The following is a 14,898-nucleotide window of genomic DNA, read 5'->3' on the forward strand; positions in this document are numbered from 1 at the left end:
TCCTTGTCCAAACTTTGTTTGTGACGTGCAAATTCAAATACCCCGTTTACTTGGGGGCTTCCTTCATGAAGCTTTTTCCTCTTGCATATGGTTATACTTGTACGGCTTCGTTCCTTGTTCGTGTATTACGCCACAATATGCACCATATTGACTTAAGCGATTTGCAAGCTGGGTTGCCTGGCTCCAGTGCTTACCCCTACGTTCCCGATTGTTCGGCTAGGGAGTAAAGGGAGCACCTCTGCGATTGTCACGATCGGGTCAACCGAGCAGGACCCCAGACTGGGTGAAGCCGAAAGCTAGCGCTCTTATTGTTTTCAATCATGGTCGGCACACAACGGAACTCATGAGTACAAAAAATCTATTGCACAAGTCTCATAATAACAATGAGCACCGAAGAAAGGTATCGGTGGGGGTACTATTTTCTTCGAAGATGCTTCTTACACTTCACAGTAATATAGCATAAGTTCCCTGAGCGCGCTTTGTCTGTTACAACCTTATGGCCTGATTGCCTGGTTATTGGAAACACCGTCCATATTCTCGACAGATGGAGTACATAACACTTTTTGGTCCTTGACCGAAGAGGGAGAAGCCGACGGTCGGTTAAGACGCGTTTAAAGTTCGGTTGAACATAGATATGATATAAGTACTTCGGTACATGCAATCATTCTTTTACCCAAGTCACTTGGGGGCTCTTAAATTTATATGAGCTGTTTTATGATAAGTGTTTTTCTTCTTAGTCGTTGCAAAGTTTTTATTATTATTTATCACTCCTTTTTTCGACACAAGTGTGCGGTCACTAGCCGGGGCGCCTAATTTCTCTCTCAAAGCCGCTAGAGTTTAGTTTGCTAAACTGGCCTAGTAAGAAGTACTCCGCCTTCGGGATAGGAGGTTGAAGCCGTAGGCTGACCCGCTTGAAGTTTTGAGATAGAATGTGTCATGTTAAAGCACGGCAGAAGCACCTTTTTCTAAAGTCCAATTTTCGGATTGGCACCGAACACTTGATCTAGTTCGGACATTAACCTTTTGAATAAGTTTTTTGGCTTTTCGAGCCCATGGCACTTTTAAACTATTTGTGTGTTTTCAGCACAAGTCTCGCAGTGCAACGCCGGACACCTTTAGAGATTCGGCAAAAACATTCTCGGATATTGCTATATATGCATCGGTTTCAAATTGTGTCTTCGGTCAATAGTTGGGTTGCCCGGCTCCTGCGCTTGCCTCCTATGTTCCGCTTTGTTCGGCTAGGTGTGCAAAGGGAGAACCACTGCGATTGTGCTTCCAGCTCACATGGTTAAGCACCTCAGTGGAGAAAGCCGAAAACTGACTGTCACAATAAGCGTAAACTGGTCGGCGACCCAATGACGGCGTTAAATGACGGGCCATTCATAACAATGGCCGAAGTGTTTACGGATTGACCTCGACTGTCGCCGAACACTACCGGGGCTATTAACTGGCCTCCCAAACTAAATCCTCGATATTTTGCTCTTACATTGGAGCTGAGGTTTCATGATCATGCTTAGCATGAAAACCCAAAGAAAGGAACCGATAGCGGGACTGTTTTCTTTGGAAGACATTTCTTCTGTTAAACAGTAATATAACATGTCTCTCCGCGTACCTTTGTTTATAAAACCGTATGGCCAGATTGCCTTGTTTGTTGTAAATCTTTGCCCTCATAAAGGCTTTATAAAGTAGGACAAACACTCCTCGGCTATTGGCCGAGGAGGTGGAAGCCGATGGTCGGTCAACAAAGTTTTGTACAATGCAGATCCGAGCATTAATGACGTAAAGTACTTGGATACATAGAGTCATTACACATAATTTGTGATTTTACTATGGATATCGATCCTTAATTCGGCCTCCCGTGCCTGCATTAAGGCTCGGGGGCTACTGGGCTTCGGGCTTATTATTTACAAATATTAAAGGGGCACATCAATCCCCTGATCTGGTGTTGTCACCCGACCAGTGTCTCGGGGGCTACTGCATTGCCTGTTCTATGCAGAAAATTTTAAGTACAATACAGTTTCCGAGGAGATTTTGATCCTCAGGTTGGTCGGCCGCACCCAACCTGAGTCTCGAGGACTGAGCACACCGCTTTTTGTGTCCCGAAGTATTCTGCCAAGCTAGGACTTGATCCTCAGACCGATTTTGCAAATCAACCTGAGTCTCGGCGGCTACGGGGATCAGCGGTCTTATGTCATCCTTCATGTGCATCTCGAGTTTTAGACCGATACCCACCTTGAGGGCTACTGGCTATGTATCTCGGCAGAGAATAAATTGCACCAATCAAAAATATTGACAAAAATCGGCCCACATTCGGGGAAGTGCACCACCTCGGAAGCAGTCCGGCATAAAGCTCGGGCGCTAGTGGCTGGCTCCATAGAGGGCATTTCTGGCATTAAGCTCGGCTAAACTCCTTCAAACTTCTTTGAACCAAGGTGATTTATGACACCTCGGATACAGTCCGGCGTTGGAGCTCGGATACATAGTCCGATGTTGGAGCTCGGATACAGTCCGGCGTTGGAGCTCGGATACATAGTCCGGCGTTGGAGCTCGGATACATTCCGGTGTTAGAGCCGGGAAGCAGGCCGGCATTGGTGCTCGGCTACAAGAGATACCTTGAATGCGGTCCGGCGTTAGAGCTCAGACGCAAGAGGACACTGCCTCCCGGGAACAACTCCTAACCCGAGGCGTGGCATAAAAATAACAAGGCATTGATAAAGGCCAGAAACTTAAAGGGGCTCCTCGGATACCCGACGTGTAAGCTCGTCGAATGCATTTCGGCGATCCTCAAGATAGAAGATGAGAAGATTTGTTGAACTAGTTTTCAAGACCGGCAACCGAAGATGAAGAACAGTTCGGAAAAATCGAGGAGCATCCCTAACTTGAAGACCGGTTCAGGGGGCTACTAACGGTGTCCTGGACTAGGGGGTACTCAACGCGTCGTCTCCTGATCAGTTGGATTGGGCCAAGGACCCCCATGGCCGTATACTCATGGGCCAGTCCGGACAGCTGCCGCATACAAGGAAGAATCCACAAGACTTGGCGATCAAGACAAGGACTCCTCCCCCACCGGCGTATTCGGCTAGGACTCTTGTTATCCTAGGCCTCTGGTGCATTATATAAACCGGGGCCAAGCTAGTCGATAGACATATACAACAACAATCATACCATAGGCTAGCTTCTAGGGTTTAGCCTCTCTGATCTCGTGGTAGATCAACTCTTGTACTACCCATATTATCAATATTAATCAAGCAGGAGTAGGGTTTTACCTCCATCGAGAGGGCCCGAACCTGGGTAAACATTGTGTCCCTTGCCTCCTGTTACCATTGATCCTAAGACGCACTGCTTGGGACCCCTTACCCGAGATCCGCCGGTTTTGACACCAACACACCCCTTCCCCGAGCTCCACGAATATATCCGGATCCTCTTCGAATCCGGGATCAAGGGCCTGGTTGTGGTCCTCTGGCTGTGGTGCGGGGCTGTGGATCTCCCTGGTGACTTTCCGCCATTCCTGTTATAAATGACGGATTAATATTTATGAAAAAGGATTCAGGGAGTTGATGGAGTAGAGTAGTGGGACAGAAACTCACCCAGCTGGGAGGGTTGTACATAGGAAATCCATCCATGGGCTTAATGTGGATGAACTCCTCCTCCCTTTGTATAATCCGGACAGTATTTTTGCCAAAGCAGCGTAAGTATCCGGACCCTTCCGACCATAGCAGGTGGCATCATCTTCTCCTTTGAAGTGCCATATGGGGCACCCTCGGTATTGGATTGCCTACCACAAACCTAGCAAAACTATTCCCTATGGTACTATCTGTCTGATTTTGTATGTCTGTTATTGAACAAATAAACTTTCAGTTCATGTTCCCGGTGAATTTCATGGATTGTTAGTCATTGTATATCCCAGATACGAAGAAGAAAATTATGATGGTGCTTGACCCTACTGAGACTGATCCAACAGATGAGATGAAAATCAAACATGAGGAACTAACAAAGAAGTTCCAGCATCGGGTCTGCACCATATTCAATGACTTTCGGCGCTGGGTTGGTGACACCCGTGGATGGTCATTTGTGTACCCATTGGTGGCGCAACACGAGCCATGCAGCAGGTGTGTGCGACTGCCTTGATCATGCACAGGGTTTTTGTAGTTTAAGAAGAAGAAGAAAAACGTATACAGTTTGTCTAATTCACATCTAGATGTTTTCTAAGGATGTCACATCTAAGCTCCAACAAATAACACAACAATAAGGAACAGAAAAAAGCTGGGACCAAAAAAATAGACCACAAACATAGTGGACATCAAGTTAGATGTGACATAATTATGTCACATCTAGATGTGTCCTAGACTGTTTAATTCACATCTAGATGTTTTCTAAGGATGTCACATCTAAGCTCCCACAAATAACACAACAATAAGGAACAAAAAAAAATTGAGACAAAAAAATAGACCACAAACATAGTGGACATCAAGTTAGATGTGACATAACTATGTCACATCTAGATGTGTACTACACAGACCCAAACGTATGACCCTTTTTAATGTACATCTCGTTTGCTTCGCAGGTAAGATAGTGGAGTGTATAACGTGCACTACTTTCAGAATGATTGCAGCTTGGCAAGATCTTTTGGCTGTGCGAGTGATGAACGTTAGATTGGCTCGATTGAGATCACGTGTCATTTTGCATCGGAAAACCCCTGCCAGCTTGTACGCGCGGCGAACTATAGACATGGGCTGTGTTTCGCGATGGAGATCTACTTAGTTTAAATTACTGTACTCACGTGTTAGATGTTATGTTATCAGGTGGCTATCTGTCTAAATTGGCACATTCTGAATTTGGAACTAGTTATGTTTGTTTGATCTACTATTTGCATGCACTCTCTGAATGACTCTGATCATATGCCGTGGAATAAAAATTACCATGGATATGTGCAAATTTGTGATGATAAAGTTTGCACAATCATATTGAGTTCCTTCTTTATGTGCTTGCCAATTCAAATTAGTTCCTGGCCCCTCTGAGTGTACAAATTGTCATTGTGTCTGTGTTCACGAAAAATGTACCCGAACTACACAGATGTTAATTGCCAAAAAAGGGATGACCAAAATCTGCAACAGCATGTTTTGTTTCTTTTACATTACATGTGCTAGCAAAATGGAATTCATACATGGGACCTGAGATGGTACGGAAACACAGTCCCTTTTTTCTTTTCCTTTTTGCATGAAACACTCATTAACATCACATAGACCAATATATACATAAAAACCAGCAGGTCTACATGGGGAAACAGGCTTAGTGGTAGAGGGAGCCACCTTCAGTAATTACGCAGGTCCGAGCGTTCAAAACAACTTTGATAAACAGGTTGCTACGGGAACTAATGTACTGAAGCAAAGTACATAGCGACCATGACGAACAACTACGGTTACTTTATTGTTTTTTCTCTTGTAACCGGGTCGTGCACGGACCAGCAAGGCTCAGAAAAATAGCTGAGCCATCCGATGGCAAGCTGAGCCACAACAACAGTGCGACGTGCCGTCGCATTGATTGCGTGCCTGGCTGGACTAATTTTCAAAGCATACGGTAGGGAAATACTTCACAGCGCGCAGATCTATATGCAAACTAGTGGTGTGGATAACGGGATCATCTGGGCACGGGCTCGGAAACAGATATTCGCAGTAGAGTATAGCTAGCTACTACTCCCTCCGTCCATTTTGTGCTAAATGCACCCATCTGAAGGAAAGCTTTTTCGGACGTAGAGAGTACTATAACTCTTCAAAACGGGCCCGTTCTTATTCTCTGCGAGCTGGCCTCGCAGGTCCTCCACCAACTTGGTATCACGCCAGTCCCTCCTATTCAGCATAAAATTCTTGAGGCTTGGCAGATGTGGTAACCCACAGAACAACCCAACACTGGGATTGCTCCTCAGTTTAGAATAATGTAGCAACTCAAGCTTAGGGGCTGCTCCTTCTTCAAATCCCACCAGCTTGAGGTTTCCTATGCAATCCAACTGCATCACCTTCGGGCTCGGGAATGCCTCCTGACAGAAACTGAAACGGACCTCTTCACCAACGAACGAGTTATCCAATAGACGTAGGGTGGCCAGGTTTGGTAGACTCCCAAGGACTTGTATGGCTGCATCATGCTCCGATATCCTCGACCTATCTAGCTTCAGCTTCACAAGATTTTTCAGCCCCTGGATCCACTCCGGCAGCTTAACCAGGTTGCCTATCAACTTGAGGCTCTGCAGGTTTTCTAAAGGTGAGGACAGGCCATCCAAGCAAACTGATAAACCTGTCTCTCCATGTGATTGCAGTGACAATGACTCCAGGCTGTTGAGACGAGAAATTGCTGAACACAACTCTTGACCATTTCTCTTGTTGATGCCCGTCAATCCTAACTTGCGTAACCGGGTGAGCTTTTTTATATCTTGTAGAACAGCCTTCCCCACTGAGACGTCCACAGTACGCAGTGTGTGCAGGGCCTTCAGTTTCCAAATTCCCCTTGGCACTTCAACACCACCTGGGTTTCGTCCCGCCACAAAATATGGTAATATGTTGCAACAGAACATAGTGCATATATCACGCCTGTTAAGTTGTGCACTATCATCAAGATCGAGTTCATTTTCTAGGATCCTCCGTGTACAACATGCCACACAACAATACGCTGAACAGAGAGGCAACATCAGAGACTGCTTATCTGCATCTATATGACTACCTGCATCTCCTGTGCCACTAGCAAGAATGTGTTCCATCTTCTCAAGCTTGATGATGGTCCTTGGTAGTTTTATTATGCTTGTACCTGAAATATCTAATGTGTGGAGCTGTCTCAGGTTCCCCAATGAATTTGGCAGGTGAAATATTGTATGATGTCCTCTTAGAGAAAGATATCTAAGATGTACAAGCTTCCCAATGTGCTGAAGGTGATGATCAACTAGATCCCACTCGCCTTCCAAATCCAGCACTCGTAGCAACCTCATCTTACCAGAAATGTAAAATGGCCTCCAATTTCCAAACACTGTCAGTGATCGTACACAGGACAAGTCTACTATATTCTCAAAGTCACACTGATCCCCCTTCCAATTGCTGCTTACAGCAAGATGACACACCATGCCTTGGTTATTTAAGCTGCAACCTTCCTCTGTGAATGCAAGATTTTCCTCCATAGCCTTTGAGATGGCAATTTCACGAATGAGATCATGGACATGGCAGGAGTCAATTCCTTTCCTACTATGAATTGACTGTTGAGATGGCAGGATCATGCTCCTGCTTAAAAGTTCCATGAAGTAACACTCCAATACTTCCTCCACTGACTTGCCACGCACCTCACTTGAGTAACTCTCTGCAATCCAACGACGCACTAAGCGTCTCCGTGCAATCTTCTGGTCTTCTGGAAAGATGGACAGATACAAGAAACAAGCCTTGAGGTAATAGGGTAAACCATCATAGCTTTTCATAAGGACTGCTTTTATGATCTCAAGTGCTGGATTCATCTCCAATTCAGCACTAATATGCTCATTCAATTTTCTCCATTCAAAACCAGTTTTTGGTTGGCTTGCCAAGAAGCCACCTATGGTGACTAGTGCAAGGGGAAGTCCTTTGCACTTCTTCAATATCAGTTTTGCTTGTTCAACCAACTCCGGATATTGCCCATCCAAATTTATGGTCTCCTTAAATACCTGAAATCCATATCAATCATGTCATTTAGCACTACAAGAAATCATATAAGTACTCCTTCTTTTTCACTTAGTACATCATCACTTTTCTTCCTAAAAATATTACCCTCCCACCTAGAAACGTACGCATGGTGCAATGGTGATTTACTTCATGCAATCCTACTCTGTAATTGGGGCTTTCGTCAATATAAAGCCAGACAACATGCCTACTATCTTAAAAAAATAACCCATTGAAAACAACTTTTTTCTTTGAACAAACCAAAAACTCCTTCAAAATCAAAATTCTGAATGTAAAAATAAATGTAATATATTCAAGAGAAACTAAATGTAACAACTCATATGACCTGCTGTATTTTCTCTATATTTGTCAACTGCATTTGCAGGATTTAAAACCTACCTTAGCCTTCTTAGTGGTACGTCTGCAGCGCTTGAATTTCAAAGGAGCTTCATATGAAACATTTTCGTTTCTACAAAGTACGACAAAAAATATCCCACATACATATGCATGCCGAAGCATGCCAATGTTTTGGATGATATACTTGAGCTTGTCAGCCATTTACGAGTTTCAAAGACAAGATTTTTTTCCCTTCTAATCAGATGTATTGCCCGATTACTATAATTCTTAGGTCCGATCAAATAGATTATCTCATTATGATATTCTGTCCCATCAGCACTCTTGTAGTAAACTAGGAATATATGTTGTTTGATAGAGGTTAATAGCGGTGTTGCCATGCTACAAGCAGAATGTTTTAACATTATAAATAATCATACTGTAGGACCCTTGTTTCTCTGTTCAATAAAAGCGAAGTTCAGTTAAAGATTCTTTCAATTCATGTATTGTTAGCATGGCAGGAGATACGAAAATATGCTCGACTTCAAGAAATGAAAATACCAGGATGCTCCAAATTATCAATTTGTACTTTAAAGATGTATGGTTTCCTTTTATGGAAATGTATAAATATAATATAGTTTATTATAACATATACTATTTATAGATTTTCTATAAACTCCCATATCAATGTGAGAAAAAGAAGAACCGCGAACCATCTAAATTCAAATCTGGATTAAGAGGACTGAGCCAAATATAGCCGATGAGACACTGAGTAAAGTTTCTTACAAGTAGATCGCATATTCTTCCATGATTACTGAAGCATGCGTTTTTATTGCGGTAGATCCGAGTGGATGAAAATGTTGAAGGAAATATGCCCTAGAGGCAATAATAAAATTATTATTTATATTTTCTTATATCATGATAAATATTTATTATTCATGCTAGAATTGTATTAAACGGAAACTTAGTACATGTGTGAATACATAGACAAACAGAGTGTCACTAGTATGCCTCTACTTGACTAGCTCGTTGAATCAAAGATGGTTAAGTTTCCTAGCCATAGACATGAGTTGTCATTTGATTAATGGGATCACATCATTAGAGAATGATGTGATTGACTTGACCCATTCCGTTAGCTTAGCACTTGATCGTTTAGTATGTTGCTATTGCTTTCTTCATGACTTATACATGTTCCTATGACTATGACATTATGCAACTCCCAAATACCGGAGGAACACTTTGTGTGCTACCAAAGGTCACAACGTAACTGGGTGACTATAAAGGTGCTCTAGAGGTGTCTCCGATGGTGTTTGTTGAGTTGGCATAGATCGAGATTAAGATTTATCACTCCGATTGTCGGAGAGGTATCTCTGGGCCCTCTCGGTAATACACATCACTATAAGCCTTGCAAGCAATGTGACTAATGAGTTAGTTATGGGATGATGCATTACAGAACGAGTAAAGAGACTTGCCGGTAACGAGATTGAACTAGGTATTGAGATACCGACGATCGAATCTCGGGCAAGTAACATACCGATGACAAAGGGAACACCGTATGTTGTTATGCGGTTTGACCGATAAAGATCTTCATAGAATATGTAGGAGCCAATATGAGCATCTAGGTTCCGCTATTGGTTATTGGCCGGAGACGTGTCTCGGTCATGTCTACATAGTTCTCGAACCCGTAGGGTCCGCACGCTTAAAGTTTGGTAACGATCGGTATTATGAGTTTATGTGTTTTTATGTACCAAAGGTTGTTCGGAGTCCCGGATGAGATCAGAGACATGACGAGGAGTCTCGAAATGTTCGAGACGTAAAGATCGATATGTTGGAAGGCTATATTCGGACATCAGAAAGGTTCTGAGTGGTTCGGGTATTTATCGGAGTACGAGAGAGTTACGGGAATTCGCCGGGGAGTATATGGGCCTTATTGGGCTTTAAGGGAGAGAGAGGGGGGGCTACCTAGGGCAGGCCACGCACCCCCCCAAGGCCTAGTTCGAATTGGACTAGGGGGAGGGGCGGCGCCCCCTCCTTCCTTCTCTTCTCTCTTCCCTTTCCTTCTCTCCTACTCCTACTACTTGGAAGGGGGGCGCGCCATAGTAGAGGGCCGGCCCTCCCCCTCCTCCACTCCTTTATATAGGGGGGGGGGGGAGGGGGCACCCCATAGACACACAAGTTGATCATTGATCTCTTAGCCGTGTGCGGTGCCCCCCTCCACCATAATCCACCTCGGTCATATCGTTGTGGTGCTTAGGCGAAGCCCTGCGTTGGTAGCTTCATCATCATCGTCATCGCGCCGTCGTGCTGATGAAACTCTCCCTCGACACTCTGCTGGATCGTGAGTTCGTGGGACGTCACCGAGCCGAACGTGTGCAGATCGCGGAGGTGCCGTGCTTTCGGTACTAAGATCGGTCGGATCGTGAAGACGTACGACTACATCAACCGCGTTGTCATAACGCTTCCGCTTACGGTCTACGAGGGTACGTGGACGACACTCTCCCCTCTCGTTGCTATGCATCACCAGGAAATTTTTGAAATTACCGCGTTCTTGAACAAATGTTGAGACAGTATCCACAAGAAAAGGGATGGACCTTTGTTTGCACTTCTACTGTCTGACTTCTTTGCTGTTCGCTAGCGAAACCGGCATATCCTACTTCACTTTGACAGCTACAAAATCTACAAATAATTTGGTTGGGCCTAACTATAACTATACAAATTATCATGTCTCCACCTTATTGTAATCGTAGTTTATGTACCAAAGCTTTTTGTATTTATATGTACTCCCTCTGTAAAGAAATATAAGAGCGTATAGATCACTATCTTATATTTCTTTACAGAGGGAGTATTATTCTAGCTATTGCATAAGATTTCAAACGAATGGCAATTCCAATTTTCTAGTGGACATAAAAATATTGTTTGTGAAGTTTAAAGTAGTTTAGCATTCACTGAAATAAAAAAATTGGCCCTTCAAAAAACAAATAAACAAATTGACAACATTCATTCCATAAATGTAATATAAATAAGAGGCAGAAGCATTGAGTATGACATTGCTCCATTTGTACCTTTTTGGTGAAAAGAGCACATGCGTCATTAGGGCCCAGATGGTTGACCCTGTATATGTTTCTTTTATTCTTTGAGCACTGCTTGGCGATATTCTCTTCCCTTGTGGTGACTATTACACAGCTTGCTGCAGTTTCTGGCAAATACTCTTTTATAGCATCCCACTCTACTCTGGACCACAGATCATCAAGAACAAGCAAATATCTCCTTCCTTCTAAACATTTCCTCAAATCTGTCTCATTTTTATCTTCATTCTTATCTCTGAATTGCATAATTAAACTCTGCAAGAGTGTTGCTGAGTTGAAAGGGCGCATGACTGTGACACAAGCACGCTTATCAAACATGCTACTGATCTCTTGGCTTTGATAAATATCTGTGACTAGTGTTGTTTTTCCAATACCACCCATTCCCCACAAGGAAATCACATGAAAATGCTGGAGATCTTTATTTGAGATTAGTTTGATGATTTCCACTTTTTCATTCCCTCTCCCGATGAGATAAGATTCCTCTAGAGTAGGCATTGTCTCCGTGCGAGTGAGGATGTTCTTGTGTGTAGAGTTGTTAACACCAGTAGAGACTACATATGAGATGGATCCTTTTTCTGCTGAATTTCTTCCCTCCTGATATACCTAAATACAAGCACACAATTAGCTTGAACATGCAAAATATCAAGCAAAAATATTACGGAAAATAAGATAGGTTTACACATAAAACATGTACTAGGAATTTTCATCAGTGACACTGTTAAGAGTTCCAATGGTTGGAACCTTTCCAAAATTCATGAAACAATTAGAGGATGATGATAGTATATAATGATCCCTTTGCCAGATTAATTTTTTTGACCATTCATTAGTTGTCAGTCACAATATATGTTCGAACTATTTGGGGTAACTTCATAATTTGCTTGCTTTCATTTGGTGTCTAAAGAAGATAGAGAGAATATAATTTATGGAAGTATGTACTGACCAGTGAACGCTAGTTAAGTATAGGAATCCAAATAAATCCATGCAAGAGTTGATGGCTTGAGCTAGAAAATGAATGGAGTATATGAGGTGTAGTTGTAACCAATCGTATTACCTGCATGTTCATTGGATCTAAGGCAGAGGACATGCAACTAGGTGATGGTGAAGGGATGTGGGGGTGTAGAAACATCAGATGTAGTAATTTTTGCACATTTACCTTGATAAATTAAGGTTACTATATATCTCAGATGTAGCATAAGTGCAATGTATATCAATCATACAAATTCTTTCTCATTAAGAAGAGGAAATGTATAATTAATTTGTAATTAAATTATGTAGAATGGTTATTAACCTACAACTTTCATGACAACACATGTTCAAGTCTAGTTAATTTATGAAAGAAGTATGTGGTTGCTGACAATGGCCCCTAGAAAAGTATAAGAAGCCAAATAACTCCATGCAAGAGTTGAGGACTTGAGCATGAAGTTGTAACCAATAGAAATCGAGTATGAAGTTGTAACCACAACAAATGGAGTATGAAGTTGTAACCACTAGAATTATTTGCATGATCAATATTGAATCTAAGGCTAGCTAAGGGCCTAAGGCAGATGACAAGCAACCCGATGATGGGGAAGGGAGGGTGGTGTAGAAACAGCAAATGAGGTCGATTTTGCACATAGGCTTTGATACATTATTGTTTAATTAAACTATGTAAGTGAAATGTATAGAGGGAATGGTGATGAACCTAAAACTTTCATGACAACACAAGTCCAAGTCTAGTTATTTATGTAAACCAGTGGTTGAGACAGTGAACCAAAAAAAACAAGTGTAGAGTTAATTAGAAAATTGTAAGGACTTAAAATTTTACCTTACTGTAGAAAGCATAAAGAGACTCATCAGCAAATAACTTCTTGTGCACTAAAGCTTCATCCTCTGCTCCTATGCATAAGCATGCAACTTCAACTTGCTCAGTGCACACTATGATTCAGCTTCCTTTGTTGTTGTTGTTTGGGAAACATGTTTTAATGCAATCCCACTCTTCAATCTTGTGTACGTCATTGAGTACAATTAGGTAACTCTTGTCATTCAAATATCTCTTGAACTCACAAGCCGAATCATCTTCTTTTGTCGTTGCCATCATCTTCAAAACTTGGGCCCCAATAGTGGTTTTCCCTTCCTCTCCTGTCTTTTGAAGAGAATTAACACAGATTTGCCTAACAATGCTTCGAATGAAGTCTGTCTGACTGAAAGGACACATCAATGTGATCCAAGCACAACAATCAAAATTGTTGTGTATCATGGGATCTTCATAAGCACTTTTGATGATGGATATCTCCCCCAGATCAGTGCTACTCGTGCCCCACAACGCTATCACTTGAAGTGCATTATCCTTGTAATTGATCAACTCAACAAGATCCATTTTTGCTTTATGCCGCCGCAGCCTTGCATCATAGGCGGCAGACATCGTCGCGCTCGACATGATAGGCTGCCCAACAGCATAGGTAGGCTTGGAGCTAGAGCCCTTGATGAGGTGGTACCGTTGGTTCCTCTGGCTGACCTCCTCCACCTCAGCTCTGAGGTCCTTCATCTGGTTTGCCACATAACGACGAGCTAGCACCTTGCGAGAGAGACACCACCAAGACTGCTTCTCCAGACGGACAGCAATATCCAGGAGGCAGTCCTCGACAGAGTAGGACACGTCGCGGACTTGTTTCACCCAAGTCTTGACCACCTTATTGTCGTCTCGCTCGCCGTGTGCAGCCATCAGGAATGACTGCATCATCTCGAGCTCACCCCTGATGAAGGAATGGTCACTCTGGACACCAAGCTGCAGAGCGACCTCCTGGGCCACAGCCGACTGGGCGTAGTTGAGCGCCCCGCTCAACACGGACTTGCCGATGCTGATGGCCGTCCCCTCCATTTTACTGGATGTTTCTGTAGATCAATTCAACTAGTTTTTACGGATAGAGGCTGTACTGCAAACAAGATCAGTTGGACCAATCAATGGCTGGCCTTGAGCTAAATCTGAAGAGGCAAATAACAGAGAGGAAACAGAGCATATACCTGGTGTTGTTGTCGACGGCAGCTTCGTGAGCGACCAAAATGGGGTTGGTATCCAAGAGCGAGGAACGCAGCCTCGACGCCAAGCGACTGAACTTGAGAGATCTGCAAAATGGCAGACCAGAACGATAATTTACAATTGACAAACTAATTAGCAAATGGCCACTAGAGCAGAGTAATAAGAAGGATAATTTACGATTCACAAACTACAATTAGCAGATGGCCAAATGTTCCGGTTATTCAGAGGGTGTGATAGATCCAGCACCAGAGCAGACTGATAATAAGAAGAAGAAGGACAAAAGAAATTACCAGGAAGGAGGGATGCCGTCACATTCGCCTCCGCTGTGGCTTCAGATGGGGAAGGAAGCACGGTGGAGAAAGAGAGATAAAGCCGGGCCATGGAGTGCGATCCTTTCCTTCTTGGCGGCGCATCCATCCTCCAGGGAAGAGTAGACGAGGAGGGGGAAAGAAGAAAGAAGCTTCTTTTCTTGTTGGCGCAGCAGCAGCATACATACGCATCTTCATAGTGGCTTGCTTCCTTGGCAAAGAGGGATTCTATACTTCCGGTCTAGTTGATGGCCTGGGGAAAGAGGGTTGATTGGATCCGGTTCCAATGGAGGGCAGCTCGGCAATGGCGGAGGAGGCGTGGAGCAGCAGCAAGAATCAGAATCGCCGGCGGCGGAGGGACAAACTCTACTTTTGGGGTCCGTCGGGCAACTGGGCTCCAGAGAAAGAGAAGATCGATCTGAAATGTTATGTGACACTAACGGAGAAGGAAACTGATGCATGGCGGGCAGAGCATTCCACCATAGACC

At 43.4% G+C, this 14,898-nt stretch overlaps 1 pseudogene; it reads right to left on the bottom strand.

Moving 5' to 3' along the window:
* Positions 1-5,300: 5,300 nt before the first annotated feature.
* LOC123115541 (disease resistance protein Pik-2-like) lies at positions 5,301-13,994 on the bottom strand (annotated as a pseudogene).
* Positions 13,995-14,898: the final 904 nt, after the last annotated feature.

The sequence above is a fragment of the Triticum aestivum genome, chromosome 5B (genome assembly GCF_018294505.1).
Source record: "Triticum aestivum cultivar Chinese Spring chromosome 5B, IWGSC CS RefSeq v2.1, whole genome shotgun sequence".
NCBI lineage: Eukaryota > Viridiplantae > Streptophyta > Magnoliopsida > Poales > Poaceae > Triticum > Triticum aestivum.